Source organism: Lutra lutra, chromosome 10 (assembly GCF_902655055.1).
Source record: "Lutra lutra chromosome 10, mLutLut1.2, whole genome shotgun sequence".
NCBI lineage: Eukaryota > Metazoa > Chordata > Mammalia > Carnivora > Mustelidae > Lutra > Lutra lutra.
The window spans coordinates 68,397,032-68,420,068 of NC_062287.1; the positions used below are offsets into that span (position 1 = coordinate 68,397,032).

The 23,037-nt window shown below is 50.0% G+C and overlaps 1 protein-coding gene across 6 annotated transcripts in view; it reads left to right on the plus strand.

The window, feature by feature from the left end:
* The window catches only part of BMAL1 (basic helix-loop-helix ARNT like 1), a 98,127-nt gene that overhangs the window by 15,830 nt on the left and 59,260 nt on the right, over window positions 1-23,037 (plus strand). For 5 of the 6 annotated variants that reach the window (XM_047690664.1, XM_047690668.1, XM_047690669.1 and 2 more), the window contains exon 2: window positions 15,730-15,802. The gene's annotated coding sequence lies outside the window, so the exon portion shown is untranslated. Of the gene's footprint in view, window positions 1-13,916; window positions 14,110-15,729; window positions 15,803-23,037 lie in introns of those variants that run through there. The other variant, XM_047690665.1, reaches the window with a different exon arrangement.

The following is a 23,037-nucleotide window of genomic DNA, read 5'->3' on the forward strand; positions in this document are numbered from 1 at the left end:
GACCCTGTCCTTTGTTCTCTCAGGCCCTGCACTTCCTATGTCCTCCGTGCCTGTTCCCCGCCATCTGTTTGTGACTATAGATTTGGTCATGGTTTCTTCCCACCACCACATTTGCAGACTGAAGAGAAGTAATTGTTCTCTTCCCCATCACAGGTGTCCCTTGCCCTTGTCATTGCCCAGGGGAGTGCCCTGAGCTGTGCTCCTGGGACAGAATGAAGAGGAGGGCTGAGGACCGTAGGGGAAGGGTGGGGATACTGAGCTGGCTGCAGAACCTTGGAGAAGCCACTGGGCCATCCAGCGAGCACTTGGCCCGACCGTGGCAGGGCCCGCTCTGGGACAACTCCCGCAGACGACAGCTTGGTGTCAGAAGCCCTGCATTGATCTGTTGCTGTCCTGTGATGTGGCTGTCACCGTTCTAGACGCTGTCAGGGGGCACAGTGATGAGCAAGGCACACCTGCCCTCTGCCGTTATGGAGCTTTAATTCCCGTGGGTGAGAGAAATGGTTTGCAGAGAAATAAATGAAGCTCATTACGGATTGTAAGAATGGCATCAGAGATGGTTACCTGTGCCCTTTTGTAGTGGAACAGGCGGGCTGCGGTTGGGATGATTCCAAGGCCTGGCACCTTCTATGTGCCTGGTACTTCGTCGGGGGAGAGGAGATGGGGAGGAGGGAAGAGATTGGGGAGGTATCTCAGGGAAGCTGAGTCTGCCTGGGGCCAGGTGTGGGCCTGCAGACCCGCAGGGAGAGTAAACGACGCCCAAGCCCGGGGCTGACCCTCTGGGTCATTCCACTTGCCCATCTCTGGGCTGCAGGCACACATCCTCCTTTCCCACAGAGCGATGAGCCAGTCCACACAAAGCAGCCCCCATCTGTCCCGGGCCAAGCGTTGTGTTTTCACCCTTATTTGCAAATTCTGGTGAGGACCAGCCTCTCCGTGTCCCTCCAGCAAGATGCTGGACTACTGTTACTTTAAGGGCCAGGATTTTCTGTTGTTGTTGTTGTTGTTTTAATGAGCTCCTCCCTGCCACCCCATCCTCTACTCACCCCTGGTCCTTTCCTGGGGGCTCAGAGTCTGGCCTTGTGTGGATTTAGGCCATGTTAGGTGATATGGCCCTTCCCGCAGCTCTCGATCATCCATGCTCACAGGGCCTTTGGCCATCACTCTCTGCTTGCCTTTCAACTCCCAGAAAAGCTAGAAGTTGGGTAGTTGTGAGTGATTTTCCTGAGCTTCCTTATTGAGTCTTCTTTTCTATTATTCTTCTCTGTCAGATGGGCCATTTGTCCTGCTCTTTGTGCCCCGGCTTTCTGAAAAACCAGGACAAACACGACCCTCACTCCTGTGGAAACTCAACACCCTCCCTCCTGCGGCCCTTAGTGACTGTGTTTTCTGACCCTTCTCCTCCCATCTTCCCCTTCAAAGAACAAAGCCTTTGAAGCTTTCCTCATACTGGTTTGATGCAGTATGGGAAACTTCCAGTTCCCTACCTCCCAGAGAGGTCTGGGACCCACTTTGGCTTCCAGAGCTCCCCTCAACTGCTCTCCCACCCATGAGCTGTGATGTTGAACCAGAGAAGAAGTCATTCATGCTGTGATTATCTAACACTCCTACCAGGGCCGACAGGAAGGCTCTTTGTTACTAAATCAATTTTCTTGGGGAGTGGGGAAGCTTGTTACTATTCTCATCCTTTTCGTGGTGTTCCCATTCCTTTAAAAATATATCTGCATAAATGCATGTGTGTGTATGCATGTTGCTATAGTTCTACAGATAGCGAAGGTCTTCAGCATGAGGATAGCCCTCACAGGACTTGGATTTAAACCCTGGGAGTGGTCGTGATCTTTGGGGCCATATATCCTTTTGTCCCAATATCGACTGGCTGAACTTTGTAAAGTTTTGTTTCAACCTTCATTTCATAGTCTCCCTGGTCTCTGGGAGAGCTTTGGGGTTCAGGGTTTGTGGCATTAGGAGGAGGCAGTCATTGGATCCACCCCTTAAAGACACAGACTCAGTGAGGAGGGCCTTCCGTTGCCTGCCTAGTGCCCGTGGTTCTGAGGCCCCCGGGTTCTCTTACACAGTGTCCTCACCGAGGACTGGAGCTTTGAGGCCTCAGGGCCAAGGCTCCTGTCTGGAGTGCACCTGTTACAGTCATGATGGCCCAGGTCATCTGCGGGCCTCCTTCACTTGGCCCTAGCACGGTGGAATGAGTCCAGGTTGCTTTGAAATAAGCAGTTTTATTTAAAACAAGTTTAATCCCAAAGTTGCCTCTGGGGTGGTCTGAATGGCTATCCTCTCTGCTCCTGTGTTTCATCTGGTTAGCACAGTGGCCTGGCTTCATTGACCCGGTCACTAGTGGCTGGCAGGCCCCCCTGACCCCTGGGCATGGCTTTGCCTCCCTCTGCTAAGGAGGGTGCAGAAAAGGCATGCTTCCCCTTGGTCTGAAGCAGGACCAGCCTGCGCGAGTCTGCGGGAATGAGGGAGCCATCTCTGTTCACTGTTCATTGAGGGTCTCCTGTGTGTCTGGTATGATGGGAAGCCACTGGAGCATTGAGAGCAAGAAAATATCACATGATTTATGTGTTTTAAAGGTTCTCCTGGCTGCCTGTGGGCCGAAGTGGGAAGGATAAGCATGGAGCAGAGGGATGGGTTAGGAGCTGGGGGTTCTGGGCCAGGCAGCCAGGCTGGCTCGGACACTGTGGGGAGGCATCTGTGTGAGCAGACAGGGCACTGACAGACCTTCACTGGCTTGCCCTTGCCCTTTGCCCTTTGCCCTGGGCCTCTAGATTCCCTGCATCATGAGCCTGCCCTAAGTTGCCAGGCCCTGCCGAGCTCCTGCTTCATGGCTGGTGATGCTCACTGCACCTGGAATGTTCTCTTCCCCTGCTTCCCAATCCTGGTGGTTCTGCCACTGCCCCACCCAGTAACCTTGGGTAAGTTACCAGATCTCTCTTGAGCCTCCATTTCTTCCTTTATGAAAGAGTGATCGTAGAACCACCTCATGGGACTGGGAAGGAAACACGAGATGCACTAGACTATGATCAGTGCAAGCCTCTGCCTTGGTCTCCTGCTTCCAACCTTGCCCCGCTCTGTGCGCTCTCTGTCCCGCGACCCCGTGAGGAGGGGTCCATTCGAGTCATACCCTGACTCAGAACCCTCTCGACAGTAGCTTCCTGTCTCACTCAAAGAAAAAACTAAATCCTCCATGTGGCCCACAAGGCTGCCCAGTGCCCCTCTGACCTCATCTCCCACCCCAGGGCCTGGTATGTAACCAAGCAAGCTGAGTCGTGCCGAGCTCACTGTGGAGCATGTGGGTGGCCACCCTGCCCCCAAGTTATGCAGTGCACAACTCATGTGGCCGGATGCACGATCTTGGCTGCCCCTCTCTTGTTCCACTCTGGCCACATTGGAGACCTTGCTGTTCTACAAACCTGCCAGGCCTGTTTCGGGCTCAGGCCCTTTCCTCTGACGGCTCCCTCTGCCCTGAATACTCTTCCTCCAGATTATTGGTGTGGCACGATCACTCACTTCCTTCAGTTCTTTCCTCAAATGTCACCCTGTTTAATGTTGTACGATTCAGCCCACTGCCTCCCAGATGTTTTCCTGTTTCCCCTTTGATTTATTTTCCCCCTCGGCTCTTACCATCATCTAACATAGTCTACATTTCACTTACTTGTTTGGTTTCTTGTCTCTTCTGCTCAACAGGTAAGCTGCAAGCTGCGAGAGAGGAGACTAGCCTTTAGTTCACTCGCTGCTGTCTCCCCAGAGCCTCAGACAGTGCCTGGCAGAGAGCAGGGGCTGGCTATTGAATGTGTGACTAAATTTGCACCAAAGCAAGTGAAGGGTCTGGTATATTGGCTTAGCACGGAGGAAACACCCAGTGAGTCCCAGCCGCAGTTGTTTTCATGGTTGGTGTTGACCATCTTTAGGGGACGAGACCGCTGTCCTCAGGCCAGATTGCATCATGGCCTCCTCCGCTCTTCACTGTCGTTCCCTCTGTGGCATTAGTGGGACTTGTCTCACTCTTCTCCCTGTATGAGCCCAGAGTCCTGTGGTGTGAAGGCGGGCTTGTTGGGATTTGTGTGCTAAGGACCCCACACCTTTGGGGCGGCGTGGAGTAGGCGCTCAGGAAGTGTCTGCTGCTGGCAGCCATGACAGGCGCAAGGGACTCAGCAAGCCCTTACAGGTGGTCATGGCTCCAGCATCGCTGCCTCATATGTGCTCCCCCTCCCAAGGGGCACCAAGAGTTTGACAACCACTTAAGTGATGAAATCTCTAATAATATCTTTAGAACAAATCTGGGGGAGCAGAGGGCCTCCTGTGCCTCGTCCTTTGAATGATGGTGGCTGGGTGACTTGCTAGTTCCACACATGAGAGTCTGGCCCTTTGGCTGTTCTGGCCCCAAGGAGACAGTGTGATTCAATTTACACTCGTTCCCTGGGGACCATGTGAGCAGCACTGGTGAGTTTGGAGGAGGCAGGGGAGAAGCAGAGAGAGCTTGCACTGGCTTCTAGGGAGCCTGGGGTTGGGAGAGTACGGCTTTTGGAGAGTAGCCCCTGGCCAGTCCGGGGACAACAGTGGGTACCTTGGGAGGCGTGAGCTGGTAGGTGATTTGGGCCTTGTGAGGGAGGACCGTAAATGCCAGGGCAATGAGTTTGACCTCTTGTACTTGGCAGGAAGAGTCCAGATTAGGGATTCTGATGGGATAGGTCTAAGAATCAAGGGTGTCAGGGGATGTGGGGAAGAGCTTTGGAGTCATTGTCTCCTGTCTGGAGAGAGTTGTCTTGTGAGAGCCACAGGTGGCATACCGGTGCCAGAGGCCGTGCCATTAGGGACAAGCATTGGCACCCACAGGACAGCAGAGCTTTAGCTGAGACAACAAAGTACAGGGACTGAGTAGTTAGAAGTGGGGCTTTACCATGGACTGGGTGCAGGAGTGAGCTTAATCTCCTCGAGGGGAACTGTTGATGTCCCCGGGTCACTGGATTTTTCTGCCCTGCGATGGGTGGTCTCACCAGTTCATAAGCCGCTGTTTCTCTGGAGTCAGCCAGGTGCCTACACTTTGTGCTGGGCCAACCAGCCCGACTCCTCAGTCAGTTTTGTAAATACTGTAATGAAATATTTCAGAATACTGTAGTGAACCTGGTTAGTCAATGTTGTCTTAATATTGTTGACAATTCTGTAAAGTTTCTTTTTATGAGTATTTCTGTTTAAGCTATTTCACCTTTGTTTTGAAATCCTTCCCTTTTAGGAGAAAATGTGACACTTGTGAAAAAGCTTGTAAGAAAGCCTCTCTTCCATGACCCTTTTTTTTCCCTTTAAACCTCCTTTAAATGACTAATCTAGGTAATTAAGGTTGTGAATTTTTATTTTTGCTTTGTTTTTAATGAACATTTGTCTTTCAGAATAGGATTGTGTGATAATGTTTAAATGGCAAAAACATGATCTTGTGCAATTAACAAAAAGCTACTGCAAGCAAAATAAAACCTTTATTGGTAACACACACACAAACAACAACAACAACAACAACAAAAACATTACAGCCTGCTCTTCAGCAGACCTTAAACCTAGAGATTGGCAAACTCAGGTTCAAGTGTGAGCACAGCCCATAACTCTCTGCAGGGCCGGGGCCGTGGTCAAGATACCCATTCTCTTGGGGGTTTGCTTTCTTTATCTGCCAGTTTAGCACCACGCCAAGTCCCTGGGTGGTAAGCTAGAGCCTCTTAAATCCCTCCTGCCTGGGGTCAGGATTAGCCCTGGAGGCCTGGGTGGGGCCAGCCATCAGGTGGGAGTCCTGGTGCCACAGGGTGGAGAGGACTAGTCGTGACTTTGTCTTGGGGTTCGAACATTGTTCTCTCATCCAGGGACTGATTCCTTCTGCAGAACTAGGGAGGGTTCTTTTCCCATCCCCCGCGCCTGCTTTGGGATGGAATTCCTAAAATGACCTTGGCTTTGTGGAGCCTTTCCCATTTCCTATTCTGCTCTCCTAACCATGCCTTATGCCCAGGGGCCTCATTTGTCTGGCTGCGACCTTTCCCTCTGGCCTTGTTGTGTGAGATTTCCTCTCAACCTCTCTCCTATCTTCCTTTGCATCTGACTTCAAAGTCTGGGCCTGATGTGCCCCCTGAGGCATCATATGCCTGCATGTTTGCACTCCCTTGACTCTCAAGATTGTATCCTCAGCCTGCTGCACGTGGCTCCCTCGTTTTTTTTCACGCTCATTTAAGATGGCTGTGTAATATTCTATCAAGGGAATGCTTTTAATAAACCGTGAGTTTGTTATGCGGCGTTTAGGTTGCTTTTAATTTTTGTTCTTTCGGCTAATGCTGCATTAGCCATCTTTGTGTATTCCAGAATCATTTTATTAGGTTGGCATTCATCTAGCTAGTGGCAACGGCCCAAGATCAGATAGAGAATCGGAATTCCTTTTTTCAAGAAAAATGTTATGAAGATATATTTGAATTTTACTTCCCAATGCCAGGAATGTTTTTGTTGTGTTTTCCATGAACAAAGAAGCAGGGCAACAGCGATGTGTGATGAGACAGAAGAGAAAGGCTACATATTTGCAATTAATACCTGACCTGTTTGTTCCTAAGTGTGGAGGTGAGCCAGTACATTGTCTTAAGGAGTAATCTGTCTGCTCAAATTGAGGAATTCCGTATCCCTATAGCTTTGATGCTGTGATTAAAACAGTAGAATAAAATAAACAGTGATCCCTTCCTAATGACGTTCTCAAGAAATGCCCTAAAACAAGAAAAAGTAAATGGGATTTTCACAAACAAACAAACAAACAAATACGTCTCCTTAAGCCAGAGTGAGCCCCCCTAAGCCGGAGTGAGCCCGACAGGAAGTGCTCTCAGCAGTGGAAGCAGGTGCAAGCTTGCCGAGAGGGTTTGGCTTTCTGTTGGTCATAAGGAAACAACCAGAATGAAACCAACAAATGAGCGTCACTAACGTGGTTCCCAGTGCTCTTTTTAGTCTGGAATCCGTGTGGCTTTGGGGTGGCGGGGAAGGCTTCCTGGGCCCCGATGATCTGTTGTTGCCATTTCGGTGTCTGGTTGATGAGTACGTGGACCGTTTCAACCTAATCCAGCAGATGTCAGCTGAGTCTTCCCAGCACACAAGGTTGCGGGGAATAAAAATTGGGGAAGAAAAAACCCAGTGCACCACGCTTATTTCTGAGGAGCTCATGAACTGGGAGTGGGAAGGATAAAAGAAGTCGAAACTGAGGATCATTCAAGGACAGCTAAGGAGAGAGTTCAGGGCAGTCAGCCTCACCCTGTTAGGGGAGGGGCGGAGTTCCACCTTCTCTGCAGGCTAGTGTGGGAAGGGCGGGGAAGGATGGTAAATGGAGGGTCAAGGAAGGGGTTGTGGAGGAGATGCTTTTGTCAGCACCTTAAAGGACTGGCTGATATGGGGACTGGATGTTGCCAGCAAAGCTAAAGGTGGATAGAGGGGATGGAAGTGGAAGGACATGGAGACATGTCTAGGGTTTGGCTGAAACTGTTGTTTTCGGGTCTGTGTCAGATGCCAGGCATGGTTCTAAGCACTTCCTATCTATTAACACATCTAATCTCTACAGTGACCCAAGGCAGATACTATCATTGCCTCCATTTCACAGTTGAAGAAATAGACATAAAGGAATTCTTTAGCTGCCCAAGACCATGCTGCGGTAGAGCGAAGATCAGACCCGGTTGATTTGGCTCCAGAATCTCTGCTTCTAACCCCAAAGCTGTCCTGCCTCTGACAGAGGGGGAAAGCAGACACTAGAACCAGAGGTTTGGAGTGCCAGTGATCAGGGGTACACAGGTGGAAGATTGCTCAGGGTGGAGATAGAGGGATTGCAGGGGTGGGGGTGGGGGAGTTTGCTGAGAGTGAGAGGAGCCACAGGAAGAAAAGAGCTTCAAGGAGGGGGTTTGTCAAGAGGGCCCAGCACAAAGGCCAGCAGCGCTCCAGGAGGTAAGATTTAAGAGCAAGTCTGAGGCAAGGGGAGAGCTGGTTGGGCCTCTGGAGAGGGCAGCCGGCTGCAGACGGCGATGTGCTGTCCATTCTGGATGGTTCTGTGTGTTGAAGGTGGGGAAGAGGGCACAGGCATTGGGTATTATTGTCTGTGTCCTCGTGTCAGTAGAAAGAGGTGCGCATGACAGAGAGGGGCAGGTGAGAGCTGGCTCTGCTAATCTGGCAAACCCAGTAGCTTTTCTCCAGCCAATGGTATTTGAAAGCTCTTGGCAATGCCAAGGCCCAAGTGTGACTCCCTTATCTGTATGCTGTAGCAATCGCTGTTTTTTTCTGGAAAATTGGGCCCATGTGGGCCCTGTGTGTGGTGGTTTATTTGAGTTCCATTTTTATAACCTTATTACCTTGTCCCCATGATGCAAGAGGCCTCTCTTTTCTCTGAGCTTTGCTGTGAAAATTGTTTCTTAAAAGGCACAAAGCGATCTCTCATCATTTGGGTGGTGTTCTTTCCATAGTCGCACTTCTCCGCAGACTCTGCACACACTTTTCATCACCCCTGACACCAGTTGTCATGTTTTTCTGATCGTTGGCAATTTACTGGGAACTTTTAGGCAGCTCTTAAATCTCACTGCCTCGGTGTTTGTCATGATTTCTCCCAGAAGAGTTTGCGCATGTATATATCCATTCAACTCCTACCAATGACCTTGCTAGGGCCTGACACCCAGTCCTGTCCTCTTGAGCTGATAAGAGTAGCAATCAGCATTTACGGAGACTGAGGTGTTACCGGGCCCTGTGCTAAGGGATTTATGTTCATGATCTCAATTATTCCCAGTCTTTATAAAGAAAGTACTATTACTTGCCCCACTTTACAGATGAAAAAATGCATATTAAAGAGGTAGAACAGCTTGTCCTGGGTCGCACAGCTCATCAGTGGCAGAGCTGGGCCTCACCTGAGGCGTTTCTGAGCTTGGAGCCCAGGTACTTCATTCATATGTTCGTGTATTTGTTCATTCAACATCAAGGATTGTCTACAACATGGTAAAGCACTGTTCTAGACCCAGGGGATACAGCAAAGGGTGGAAAAAAAGCACAAAAATTTCCTGCCTTTGGCTCACATTCAAAATTGGGAGATGGAGAAAAATAATAAATAAAATGTACATTACCCAGTATGATAATAAAGACTATGGTGAGAGATAAGCGAAGAGGTTGGTTGTCTAAGATGCGTTGGGAGAATTTTAGAGTAGTTAAAGAAAGTCCCATTGAGGAGGAGACCAAACTATTAAGTGAGGTAGCAAACAGCCCCAAATCCCAGAGTACCAACTCAAGAAGACTTCATTTCTTCGTTTCCAGTAAAACTTTGTTTCCCTCGTACAGAAAGAGTCTGGTGTGGCTGCTCCTTCCTTGTGATTATTGAGGGACACCCCCCGCCCCTTGTATCTTATGTCTCTGCCTTCTTCGAGGCCCTTAGATTGCTTCCCATTCAGCTGGAGGATGAGTAAGAAGAGAGAGGGTCTTGTCAGGGCGTTTTTTATGGGTCCATCTGGAAGAAGTCTGTGTCTCTCTCACCCATTAGTCAGAACTCAGTCACGTGTTTGCTTCTACCTGCGGGGGTGGCTGTTGGGAACTAGGGTCTAGCCATGTGCCCCCAAGAGAAAGGAAATGGGTTTTCGTGAACTTGTAGCAGAGCGTATGTCATAGTGAATGAAGTGAAGAAGTGAGTCGTGTGTATCACTGGGGAAAGGGCATCAGGGAGTGGGAACCACAGTGTCAAGGTGGCCAGCGTGGCTGGAGTATGGGGAGGAGAGTGGCAGAAAGTGGGGGCAGGGATGTCATGGGGGTTGAACCATTGGAGTCATCGTCAAGACTTGGTTGAACTGGGAATGACCAGGCGGGCCGGAAACGTGGCAGGGTTTTGGAGAGAGGGCTGACATGATTTGAGTTACATTTTAAAAAGATCCCTTTGGCTGATGTGTTGAAAATCGAGTGAGGGAAGAGAGGGTAGAGTCTGTTGGAGTTGCCCTGGTGAGTGACGAATGTAGCCAGCTCCTGAGGGGTGGTGGTGGGGGCAGGATTTGAGATCTGTCCTGGACGGGGAACCACAGGGCTTGCTGTGGGCTTGGTGGTTTGGGGGTGTGGGTGACACAGAGAGAGGAGTCCGTCTTGTTCTGAGGTTTTGGCTTTTGCCTAATGATTGTTAGTCTCACTTTCTCCCCACAGAAATAAGAGGGGAAATTCTGGGGGGAGAAGAAATCGGAATGCCCTCTGGGCCCTGACCTATCTCACAGCTGGCTTTCCTCCTGCAGAGTACTTTCTTTAGCATAGCTGGGCAATTCATAGTCTTCTTTTTTTTTTTTTTTTAATTTTTGTTTTTTTAAGATTTGTTTATTTTAGAGAGAGTGTGCACACAAGCACCGGGGAGGGACAGAAGGAGACGGGAGAGAGAGTCTCCAGCAGACTCCTCGCTGGGCACAGAGCCCAAGGTGGGGCTTGATCCCACCACCCTGAGATCATGACCCAAGCTGAAACCAAGAGTTGGCTGCTTAACTGACCGAGCCACCCAGGCACCTCAATCCACCTTCTAAGTGAGTTTTCAGACAGTGGGACAACACCTGTGACTCCTCCCAGCACAGAGCATGGATGAGATTACGTGAGTAGTGGTCGCACATCACCATCTGGAGTCTTCGGGCCAAACCTTGGGAACCCCCTTGGACTGATGTGGAAGGGCCTGATGTTCTCTCTGGGTAGCTGAGAGATGTCTGTAGAAACGACTTCCAATCCCTGCTGTCTGTAATGTTAGAGCTCGTGTGTGTTTGGGAGTGGGAATGGAAACAGCTTCTCTGGGACTTCCTGGGCCATGATGACCAGCTGAGGCAGAAGCCAGAGGTGGAACTTTTTAATAGTCAGTGATCTCAGTGGGAGCATAAAGGGGAGAAAAGTCTGTCTTAAACAGAGCAGAGCTTGAGTCATGGCAACAAATGTTGTATGCCTTCTAGGTGCTGGCTAGGTCTTTTGTTTTCACCAGAGAGCAAAACCATACTGTTCCTGCCCTTGTGGCAGAGGTAGACCCATGTGGATAGACTGTAGAATGATTCGTTGGAAGACAGTATATTTACGCCTAAGTATTTCTTTTTAGCAATTGTGAATGGCATCGTATTTTTAATTTTGGTGTCCATGTGTTCATTGCTAGTATATAGAAATAAAACTGATTTTTAAAAATTTTCTTATCTTGTATCTGCATCCTTGCTAAACTCACTAATTAGTTCTAGGAATGTCTTTTGTGTGTTCCTCAGGATTTTCTACATAGGCAGTCATATCGTCTGCAAATGGAGAAATTGTTTATTTCTTCTTTGCCCATCTGTGTGCTTTTTATTTCTCTTTGTTGTCCTTTGTGCTGACTAGGACCTCTAGGACCATGCTGAATAAGACTGGTAGGAGTGGACATCATTGTCTGTTCCTAGTCTCGGGGGGAAGGCCATCTTCCACCATCAAGGAGACTTAACTGTAGGGATTTCGGCATTTTGCATTTTGCATTTTGCTGGTATGAGTGGGGGTGAAGTAGGGTTTTCTGTGGTGCTGGCTTGCAACAGAGTGGCTACTATCTAAAAGTTTTCTGTCTTGCTAGAGGGCACAAACTTTGTGTGTGTGTTAGAGCACATGCATGCATTCTGCATTTCTAGATTGCTGACTTTTTCAGTTCCAAGTCTGGGATATCTGAGGCACACATGCACGTGCACACACACACACACACACATACACACACAGTAAAAAGAAAGAGAATGCAGGGAACTCACTATGGTGTCATTCATTCCTGAGGTCCTCAGATCACTAACGGGTCTGCCTTCTTCACTCTGCCTTTCGGACATTGCTTACGTTTGCATTAAATACACTGTCCAGGAGTTTCCATTGCACTCTATCTTCCTGGAAGCAGCAGTGGTTGGGAGCAGCTAGAGAGTATAGGTTGGGGCCAGTTTGTGGGGGGCCTTAAGATCCCAGAGGTTGGATTCTGTAGGTGGTTGGAGGACTGTAGAGCCGTGTGGAGGAATGGGTGGGTGGGGGAGTGGCAGAGAGACCGAGAGGCTGTTCCCTGGGTCCAGGTAATAATGGGGTCTCATGTTGTGACAACAGACATGGGACAGAAAGGAAGGAGACAAAAGTCCACATGGGAACAAGGAAGTGCAAGGAGACTAGGTTGAGGATGCGGTTTCTAGCTTGGGTAACCAGCTAAGACTGGGAAGGCCATGCGGCATCTGAGTGCAGCGGAGCGGGCATATTCCAGGCATCTTAGAGCACAGCTGGGAAACGAGACTCAGGACGCTACCCTTCAGGGAGGGCTCCCTAGAGCTACAAGTCTGCCTGCTATGTAAAGATCCAAGCAAGGGGCATGCGCTCCAGGCAGAGGAAACAATGTGGGAAAAGGACACAGGTACGGGTAATGGCATGATGGGCCTGTTGGGACCCCCGCTGGCTGACACGTAAGTGGGTCGTTCTCGGCTCCATAACTGGGCGGGATGCTGTAGGAGTTCACAAAAGGAAGTTCTAGGAAGGGAGTTGATGCCACTGGGGGTCCATCTGGCTGCTATCTTCTGTTCTTTGTATGTTTGTCATCAGTGTTTCCTCCCACAGACCACCCTCCTCTCCCGACAGCCCCAGTTCAGCAACTGCGGTAAAGTAGCTGCCTCTGTATATCAGGTCTAGACAAAGTCTCAGACAGGCTTAGGTTCGGGGTGTGCTTATCCTATCACTCTTGCCAGGGCATGGAGGACTCTAATCTGGGCTGCGTCACTGGCCTGCCCTTAGTGGGGCATTCGTGGTCTTTTTAAGAAGGTGGAAGAAAACTGTCTATGGAGGATAAAAAAAGAATATTTACCACGGCTTACTGTAAATATGTTTTAAAGAATTTATAGTACATCAATGTAGGAACTCTTCGGAGAACTGTAAACAGGGGACTGGATCAAATTTAGGTTTTATTAAAATCATTTCGGACACTGTGTCTGGGGTTGTGGTTGGAAATAAAGTGACTAGAGGGGAGGAGAGAGGTTAGGCGATTGTTACTGGGGCTTCAAGGAGAGCTGATGAGACCTGAGCTAATTAAAGTCCTTAGTTGTTTCATTTGGACTTCACCTCCAGCCACAGCATCGGTAAAGAGGAGGACTGGGAGAAAGTCTAGAGACGATCAGGCAACAGGGCTTGGTGACCAGCTGGAGGACGAAGGAAGAAGAGGGGCTTGAGGAGGATCACCCCCCCAACACTGCCACCAAGGGGTTAATAACTGTTCTCCAGAAGGCTAGATTTATCTCTGGAAACTAGTTTTTAAGTGCTGGCAGAGTTGACATACCTTATTCACTTCTTGAGAAATGTGAGTGTTGTTGGCTTTTTGTGGTGCCTTAACTGGGAAAGAAAGCTGATTGATTGTATTTTTCTCTCTTTAAAAAATTGCCCTTCTTTATGAACTCAGATGATAGGAGCTGCAGCTGGGACTGCCGGTTGATAGATGGATGGCAGGAGGACCCTGGCCTGAAGACCCTTCTGACCCCCAAGCCTGCTCCTGGGCCTGCAGGTCTATGTTAGAAACATTCATTCCTTTGCCATTGTCCTTGCTAGGAAGGGCTTTCAGGATTTTGAGCAAAGTTATGACCCAATCTGACTGATGTTGTGACCAGTTCCCTCCTCAACTGGGAATTGACTGTGGATGGAGGGAGGAGTGACACCAAGAGCCAAAGCAGGGAGACAGGTACACCCATTGAGAGGCTCTTGCAATCATCTATGTTGGTAATGGTGGGAGGAGCGAGAAATGGTTATATTCTAGATATATTTTGAAATACAAACCCATGTTGGTGCGGACTGGACTATGGCATAAGTGAAAGGAGATGAAAATCGTTCTAAGCATTTTGGCCTGGGCAACTGGAAGAATGTTGTCTTAAACTGAGATGGGGAGGGCTTGGAGGAGCAGACCTGGGGGAAGGCCAGGGTTCTGCATTGGACATGTTAAGTTTGACACACTGAACATGACTTACGCAGAGCTCCTGTCTAGGTGACATCTTACTGGAAGGCAGTTGGATATATCCTACTAGCCAGGAGTTGAGAGGAGAGGTCCGGGCTTGGAGAGAAATCTGGGCATCATCCTCAGCATACAAATGATATCTGAATCCCAGACACTAGGTGAGACCACTGGGGGCAGGGGTGGGTTGGGGTGACTGAAGGTTTACAGAGAAGAGATGAGAACAAGGCTTGAGCCCTAGGGACTCTGACATTAAGAGGTGGGGAGATAAGGAAGAACCAGCAAAGGAAAAGAGTAGCTAGTGAGGTGGGTGGAAAACCAAGAGTACTATCCTGGAAGCCAAGTGAAAAGGGTTATCAAACCAGAGGAAATGGTTTACTGGTATCCAAAGTCGTAAGACAAGGTCTAAGACTTGCTCATTGGCTCCAGGAACATGGAGGACAGGCCAGATGCCTGCGTTTGGACCCCAACTTAACCTTTCAAATAAGTCACAGTTTCCCCACTGAAGAAGAATACAGTTGTGCAAAACAGATCATTTAAGACTGATTAGAATAAATCCAAGAAAGAGGAAGACAGGGCCGTAGAAGTCTAGTAGAAAGGGATGGTACTTCTGACTCTTGTGGGAAGAGTTGAGGTCAGATTCATTCATGTCTTCATTCATCATTTATTCATTCCATGAAAGCTTACTGGGTTTCAGAGACTTGTGGCAGGGAAGGGAGAAAGTGGAGTTAATTGTTTAATGGGTATAGTGTTTCAGTTTTGTGGGAAAGAGTTCTGGAGATGGATGGTGATGACGGTTACCCAACATGAATGTACTTAATCACTGAGCTGTCCACCTGAAAGTGGTTACCGTTATCAAGTTTATGTCATATGTATTTTACCCTCCCGCCCCCAACACACACACAATTGGGAGGAAAAAACCTAGTGGCCCCATCATGAACTTGGTCTGGGATATAATGTTGGAAATGGATGGCATTTCAATAGGAGATAATACTGACGGAAGGGAAGAAACACATCCAGCTGGAGGGAATGCAGAAAGGGAAGAGATCTGCTATCACCTGTCTTTGTCTGGATTGTGGGGTCAGTAGTGGAGGCCATGCGAGCCAAGGCTGTGGACTCAGGCTGGGCCAGTTGGTACAGGCCTGACAGTCTGCTTGTGGAGTCGAGCTTGCCTTCTTAGACTCTGGGAGCCTCAGAAGGCTCTCTGCCCAGGGGAGTGCCATTCCAAAGGTGTGCATTTAGAAGATTAATGTCATTAATCCTTCCTGTTAAACCATTATTGAAACCAGTGGAAATAAGGCATGCGTTTCTCTAGGGAAAATTGTGACCTAGCAGAATTTTCAACACCCAGATCCATGTTAATGTATTGAACAAGTTATTTTTTCACTCATTTTACAAATACTTCTTGAGGACGACCTACATGCCCACGGTGTTCTAGGCGGTGGGGTAAGAGAAGGAATAAATGTAATAGGTCCCCTCTCTTGAAAAGCCTATACTCTAGAGACCCCCATTCCTAAATAAGAAATTATGCTCCCATATATCATGTGTTACCAAGAATGTCTCACCCGAGTTCCATGGGAACTGAGAGTGGGAGGTGCCTGGCCTGCTGGGGGAAAACATTGTCCAGTGGATTGGGAAGAGGAGCACGATTTTCTAGGCCAAGTAACAGAAATGGGCATCCTGAAAGGATGGTGAATCAAAACCTATTGGGGGTTGTACATGCAAAGACAATGTATAAATATTCTCTCTTAAGGCTAAACTCTTACCTCATTGGCTTTTAGGTGGTGCTGGCTGGAGTGCACACTTTTGGACCCAAACTTAAGTTTTCAAATGTGGACTCCTAGATCTTCACTGGTAAGTCTGCTCAATGCCTTCTTACCGAATGACGCTATTGAGAATCGATATTTGGAAAAAAGGGCAAGGAAGTTATCATTGACACGGCTCCGAAAAGCCTGCAGTACGGGCAGAAAAGGAGAAGCGACATTTCACTGTTTCTGTGATAGATGTGGAGAGGGGGGCCAGAGAAGGGGTGTCCAGGGGTACAGGGGATGGACACAGCTGGCCTCATGGAGGGGTGGGACTTTGGCTGTGTTTTGAAAAAAAAAAAAAAAAAAAATCCAGAAAGGAGTGCAATAAGCTTTTTGGGTTTGAGAAGTTGGGTATAAGCGAGAAAGAAAGTGGACTTGCAGCAGCAGCCCCCCAGGGGCAAGAGCTTCATCCAGAGGAGTCATGGGCAAGACCTTCAGTGGGATAGGATTACTCTAGGCCAAGTTTAGCAAACATTTTCTGCAAGATCAGACAGTAAATATTTTTGGCTTCACAGACCATGTGGTCTCTGTCACAGAGACTCAGCCCTGCTGTCGGAGAATGGAAGCAGCCACAGCTCATCTGTGAGTGAGTGGGTGTGGCTGGGTCCCAGGGAACCATTCCTGGCAGGAATACGTGGTCAGTAGGATTTGGCCTATGGGCTCCAGGTTGCAGAGTCATTCTCTAGATCCTGAATGTCAGGCTGAGATACTTGAACTTGGTCCTGGAGGCAATGAGAAGCCATTGAGGTTACTTGGGGGCAAAGAAGCGAGATGGAAGAAGTGACATGCTAAGACCTTTCGTCTGATAGCTAGACAAGTGGTATGGGCCCTGTTCAAAGGAGCAGCAGCAGTCCATGTGTGACATCGTGTGGTTAACAGTGGTTCAAGTGGGAGTGAAGGACTAGTAGAAGAGAAATTGCAAAGGGAGAACCATAGGATTTACAGTCCTCTTGGACTTTAAAGATAGGAGCCAAAGAAAATGAAAATTTGGTAGTTCACAGTAGTACTATTGACAAATGTAGAGACTGGAGACAGAGAGGGGTGCCTGATGCTCTGGTTTTAGATACACTGAATCTGGGATAACAGTGGTTCAGCCACAGGAAATGTCCAGTAGACAATTGGACAGGCAGGGCTGAAGCCTGGACCAAGGTTTGGTCCGGAGACATAGAAGGGAAGCCACAGGATTAAATGAGTCCTCCCCATGATGAGCAGAGAACCGAGCTTTGTGGAGTGTGCATAACTCTGGATGGTGGTGGAAGAGAACCAGAGGCCAAGGAGGAGAGAGTCCCACAAAGGGAAGAGGAGGGGGCAGCAGGGACTCTGGAGAAGGACTTGAAGGAAGACTGCTGAGCTGGTGACCAGTTGGCTACAGATGGCCTTGAGGAACGTGATGCCACCGAGGAGAATGGGGGATGAAGGCCCCAGGCTGCACAGGCTTGCACCTAGATGAAGGACAGAACCAGAGACATTAGTGAAAGAGACCACTCAGAGAGTCTGGTAGAAGGAGGGAGATACACGCACGCTTTGGACATTTGCATGTCAGTTACCTTTTCTTTAGCTTTGAGGCAGGCACAGCCTGCCATGACCAGTTTCTTATTTCCTTCTCTGGAGTCAAGCTTTGTGTGGGGGTTTGTGTGTACATTGGGCTTGTGATTGTGTTCTTCTGCTCCCTTTGAGGTGTGGTGCTCAGAGCTCTGCCACAACTTGCACCACAGAATCCAGCCCATGTCTGGGCTCTTGCCATAAGACAAGATGTGATCCGTTGGGGAGATAGCTGCATTTGCCTATATTGAAGGAGAAAAGTGGGGAGACCAAGGAACTGAAAGGAGACTTCTTACTGCCAAGTCTGCCCACAGAGGGGACTTGGAGATCATTCCTCAAGTCATCCAACCAGATGTCAGTCTGAGCTCTGAGTATTTCGAGTGTCCGTTCTTTGGTCTGAATTCTACAGTTGTTTTTGGCTTGGTTTGTGTGAATCTAGAAGTTTGCCATCTGGTCATAAAAGCAACAGGTGTAACTGGTTTAGAGCCACCACATCTCGAACTCTATGTACCAGGCTCAGTGCTGGGAGCTTGGTAGATGTCATTTTATGTCGTCTCTGCAATAGCTCCCCAACAAGGGGAATTAGTACTGCCCGTTCAGCAGTGAGGAAATCAAACCATGAAGAGGCAAAGAGATTTGAACCCAGATCTGACCCCTAGTTTACACTGCTCCCTGTTTCCTCTCTCCTGAGTCTGGAATTTCTCCTCCTACTTATGTAGAAGAACTAGAGACACATAGAGTTGTTCAGGTTAAACATTCAGAGCCTATAGTGTGTGTTTCCACCTCTTAGGAGTCTGTTGAAAGGATGCAGGAAGCGTGGGATCTCTGGAAGAAACCAAGCCCAAGCCCCAGATACTTGAACTGTTTCCTCTGGTAAAATTTGCCTTTCGTAGGAGAAGGCGACGGTCTTGGGTTTGGAAAGGAAATAGTACTGGGAGGCAGGACAGTCAAATCCCAGGCCTCGCTCCATGGCAGTTGTCATCTGCTTTTTGTTTAAATGTGTGGTGTTTCTCTCTGCTCACCTCCAGCTTCCAGCTCTGAGAGCATGGTCCTGTTTTGTCATGACCACACTCCCCCAGCATCTAGCGTGGTTTGGCCATGTGGGATGTGCTCAGTAAATATTTGTTTCTAAAGAGCTGGGAGGTGTGGGACAAGGTGCTTAACCTCTGCTCTTGACACTGTGGTTCTGGAGGTGACAAAGGACAAGTTCTCTGTCCTCAAGAGGCTACTCATGAGAATGTTTCTAGGAGGGGAGACAGAATAAATGTGTGAGATGTATAATGACATGATAATGCCCTGAAGTAAAATAAAGTGAGAGAAGGGGGTGGAGGGTGATGGGGCCAGTAGTTCAGTTAGGGTCCTCGGGAAGGCACCGCCAAAAAATGAAGCGAGACAGAGTGGCTTTGGGGGGCAAAGTCATAATAATTATCTTTGAGGGTTCTACAGACTTCAGCTGAACTGTCAACACTTCTTAATTCTTTTGCTGGACCCCAGTGGCTAACGGCTAACTAACTGCTCCCAGTGGACCCCCTGTTCGGGCCCCGTGTCTGCGGCCTGCTGAGCACCCCCCTCCCCGGTAAGCGCACAGTCTCCTCGCCTGGCTGGCCTCTCCTGGTTCTCTTCCGGCCTCACACCCCTCCTCTCCACAGCCTGCTTTACCACTTGTCTTTCCTTGGTCCTTGCCCCTAATAAGGCTTTACTTGGTCCTTTCTCATCACTGCAAGAATCATCCCCGGCTGAGCCCTTGCACGGCTCACCTCCGCCTTGCAGTCCCCCAGGATTTCAGGGCCCGCCCCGGACCTCCTCCCAAGGCTACATGGCTAGCCGCTGCCCCCAGGCGCCTGGAGCTCACCCCTGCGCTTGCTGCCCATGCGTCTGTCTCCCCGTGCTGCCTGCCTTGCCTGCGACCGCAGCCCCAAGCTGTGTCTCCTGCACGACCATCCCTAGCTCTGTCCCTTTCCTCAGCTGTCATGTCCTGTGGGTTACCACGTCCTGCTGAAGAGGACACCCTCTTATTTGTCCACTCCCTTTTCCTCCTTCCCTGCTCCTTCACTTAGGACTCACCATTTGGATTTCTTTCAACAGCCTCCTAATTGGTCTTCCTGTGTCCATTTTTGTCCTCCCTCCTTCCGCCCCCACACCCCTTATCAGCATGATGTTTATAACTCACTCATCTGATCATGGTTTTCTCCTCTTGCAAACCCTCCGAGGGCTTCTCATTGCTTGTGGGATGACTGAAGCCCCTTCGGCAGGCCTGCGGGTCTTTCATGATCTGGACTTTGGCCACATTGCTCATTTCACTCATTCCCTACCCTGGATTTCTAACCTCAGCCCAGCCTCCCGCCAGCCATCCCCGATGGGCCTCCCGGGGATGACCCGCCCCTGCTCCCCATTTTAGCAGCTCAGGACAGGTTTTCACTCTTCTGGACACCTTCCCTTCCACCCTGCTCCTCTCTGTGACCTGGACATGACCTTCCTCCCAGCTCCCAGAACACTCTGCCTTTCTCTCTCGCAAAGCACTTGTCAGCCTAACTGTCGTCATGCTCAGGAAACTGTGATCCTTAAGGCTGGGGACGACACATGCGCGTGCTTGCGAGCGTACGTGCAAACACACGAGCGTGTGCATTCACACTATCTCTGGGTTCTTGGTGCCAGCACAGTGCACCTGGCTCAGGAAGTGTTTGTTGAAGGAGTAGGGATAGCCAAGTCTGTGCAGCCAAACAACAGATTCATGATGCAATCAGATGTATTTGGAACTGGAGGCTCATTGGCCATTGCATTCGGCGGGCCCGCCCCTCCCCTCGGCTCTGAGCGCAGGCTGTGTTGCTGTGGATTGGGGTTCCAGGGTGTCTGTTGTGTCTCCCAGCATACTGAGGCCTGAGGAATGTCCCTTCTCTATATTCATTGCTCTGGACTTTTAAAAAACTCCTGTTGTTGATGGAATAGTAATAGCAATTCAAAATGAAAAATAATCCACCAAGGAACGCTCAGGAATGAGGTCTACCCAGTTTCATCCTGGGTGAGTCCCACACTTCCTAAATTAGCCAAAATAATGATTCTGGCTCACCACTGACAGCCTCCCTCCCCCGTCGTCTAGCTGAGAGTGCTTTTCTGGCTAGAACAGCTAGTGGTCCTTTGTGGACATGTCCCTGGGCTTCTTCAGCAGCATCTGGGATCTTGTCAAGTCCTGGGTGAACACCAAGGAGTGGCAGACAGGAAGGGACTCTGACCCGAGATGCCAGGGCAGTATCTGTACCCCCATGGGAGCTGGTGCTGTGCACCTGGCCCGTTGCCAACGTATGTGCTCCTGCTTCCCTGTGGGGCCGTCAGCTCGATGCTATTGCACCTTCTCTGTTTCCTAGTTCCGCTGCAGAACAGGGAAATTGCACTGAGAATGCAGCTTTTGCATGGGGGCTCGCAGTTATCCAGGAGGGCTTCCTAGAGGAAGGAGCCGTTCTTACCACAGAGGTGTCCTGCTTGACCAAGGTGCTCCAGTAGGCGCTTGGAGCTGCTCTCCTTGCTGGGAAAGACTTAGGATGCTGCTTTCCCTTTTAGCGACTTTCTAGCAGCTGTTCCTGCGGCAGCGGATGCATTTTCCTTCTGGTTTGCCTCATGTGCGTCCATTCCCCCTGATTTGCCTCCCCCTAGGGAGCCTCCCCTGATCTCCCTCATAAGAGACCTGGGTCCTATGGTCACTGTTAACCATTCTCCTATTGATTGCTAGCCATGAGGCAAGTGCTGGCAGAGTGCTTGGTGGGCTAGCACTTGGTACCAGGGCCTTGGTAGGTGTTGGCTGCGATAAGTGTCATAGTTATTATCCCACAGACCCCCCCGCTTTAGGGGCCTGAGGCCCAGATAAGGCAGGACAGGTGAGCACAGGTTTGCTGCAGGTGCCTGCCTGCCTGACTGGGCTGTGCTCTGACCCGTTCTTCCTTGCCACCCCCCCTTCTGCCCCATGTGTGCACGCAGCCCGCCCGCCTGCTCATTCACAGTGCTTGCCACAGGGGCGGGTCTCTGTTTATTTGGGTGGTTGTAGATAGGAGAACATTTGCAATCCAACATCCCCCCCCCCCCCCCCCCCCCCCGCCCCAGGCAGCAAAGTGAGCCCAGGACTCCAGGGGCCTGCCCCTGACCGGCCACTCTTCCTCTGTGCCCCCTGCACCACGGGCATCTGGGCCTGGAACCGAAGAGGGGCTCCCGCACATGCTAGCCTATACCCTCACCTGTTTCCGTGTCAGAGTCTCTGTGCTGAGGAAGTGTTTGTGCCTCAGGTCCCTTCCTCTCAGACCCTAGGCCCACTACCTTTGCCCTTTTCTCCAACTTGCGGGCCCCTCATCTTCCTAAAGAAGTGGGCCCCGTTCTCCCACCAGGGATGGAGCCAGTATCTTCCTCTGCTCCTCTGGCCCTGCACACATTCTGGGGACGGCTCTGAACGCTGAGGCCATCACGACCTGTGTGCCTGCCCTCCCTGGCCTTCCGGAGCCCTGGGGGTGGGGAGATGGAGGGGGTGGGGGCAGCCAAGGGGTGGTGTCTGGGGCGGGGCAGCACCCTGTAGAGGCATGGCTGAGGGGTCTGCAGAAGCAGGTCAGGGAGGACTGAAGTCAGTACCTTAAGAGCAGCTGCTGATAGTTTGTGTGTGCGTGTGCCTGTGTCGGTGAGTGTTTGTGGGTGAAGGGGCGTGTGTGCCTCTTGCTCCCTGTTTTTATTTGCATAACTTATCCTGGTGCACATTAGAGACTGTATCTCCCTCCCACTGGTCTGATGTGGGGCCTTGAATAATAGATATTTCATAGCCACTGGCTAAATAAATATTTTCTCGTCTCCCAAGCTGCAGGCGCCTCCCTGTCCCCCCACCCCCCCTCTTTGGTACCTCACTGACCATCTCACAGGGTTGTTGTGACTGTCAGCACCTGCTTTCCAGACCCCTTTTCAGATAGCAGTGCTGCAAAGGCCCCATCTAGACCCCAGCGGGCTGGGCTACCCTGCTTAGGCTAGAGGCAGGGAAGCCAGTCCCGCTGGGGCCGGGGTGGGGGGGCACCTCACTGGGCCTCCAGGGCCCTCTGGGGCCAGGTTGGCTGAGCTCCGAGTGACTCACCCTGGTTTTGAGTGGGGAAAATAAAAATTAAAAAAATAGTTGCTGACCCAATGGGGAAAGTGGGCATGGGGGAGGGGCAGCTGGAGGACGTTGGCCATGCCTTCCGTGCCTTTGCCAGCAGCAAACCAAGATTGGCTTAAAGCACAGACACTACCTTTAAAGGGGACTCGCATGCTGGTCTCAGGCCCTGGCCTTGGAACATCAACCCTGTCCCTGCTAGTGAAGTGACTCAGACAACCCACCCAAGTTCTGTAGGCCTCAGTTTCCTCACCTGGAAAATGGGATGGTGGTAATAGTAACCATCTCAATGAGGTTCTTGTGAGAGTGAAATGAAAATGTGCTCAGCCCTGGGGTGTCAAAAATGCCAAGGATTTGTTCTTGTTCTTTAAAAGTTAATAACAGGTGTAAGACAACTTTAGACAAAATACAACGCCTAAAATGCAGTTAAAGGCTCTGAGGAGTGAGATAGGGGATAGGAAAGGCACTTTGTGAATTGCAAATTACGTGCAAATATTATTAGCACAAACATATCTTACTGTCTGGGCTTTGGAAAAAAATGAGCACAATTTGATGATATGAAGTCTAAAGTCCTTGGTTGTTTTGGGTTTTCGTTTGGAGGGCGATTTGTTAGGCCTGTCCTGGAA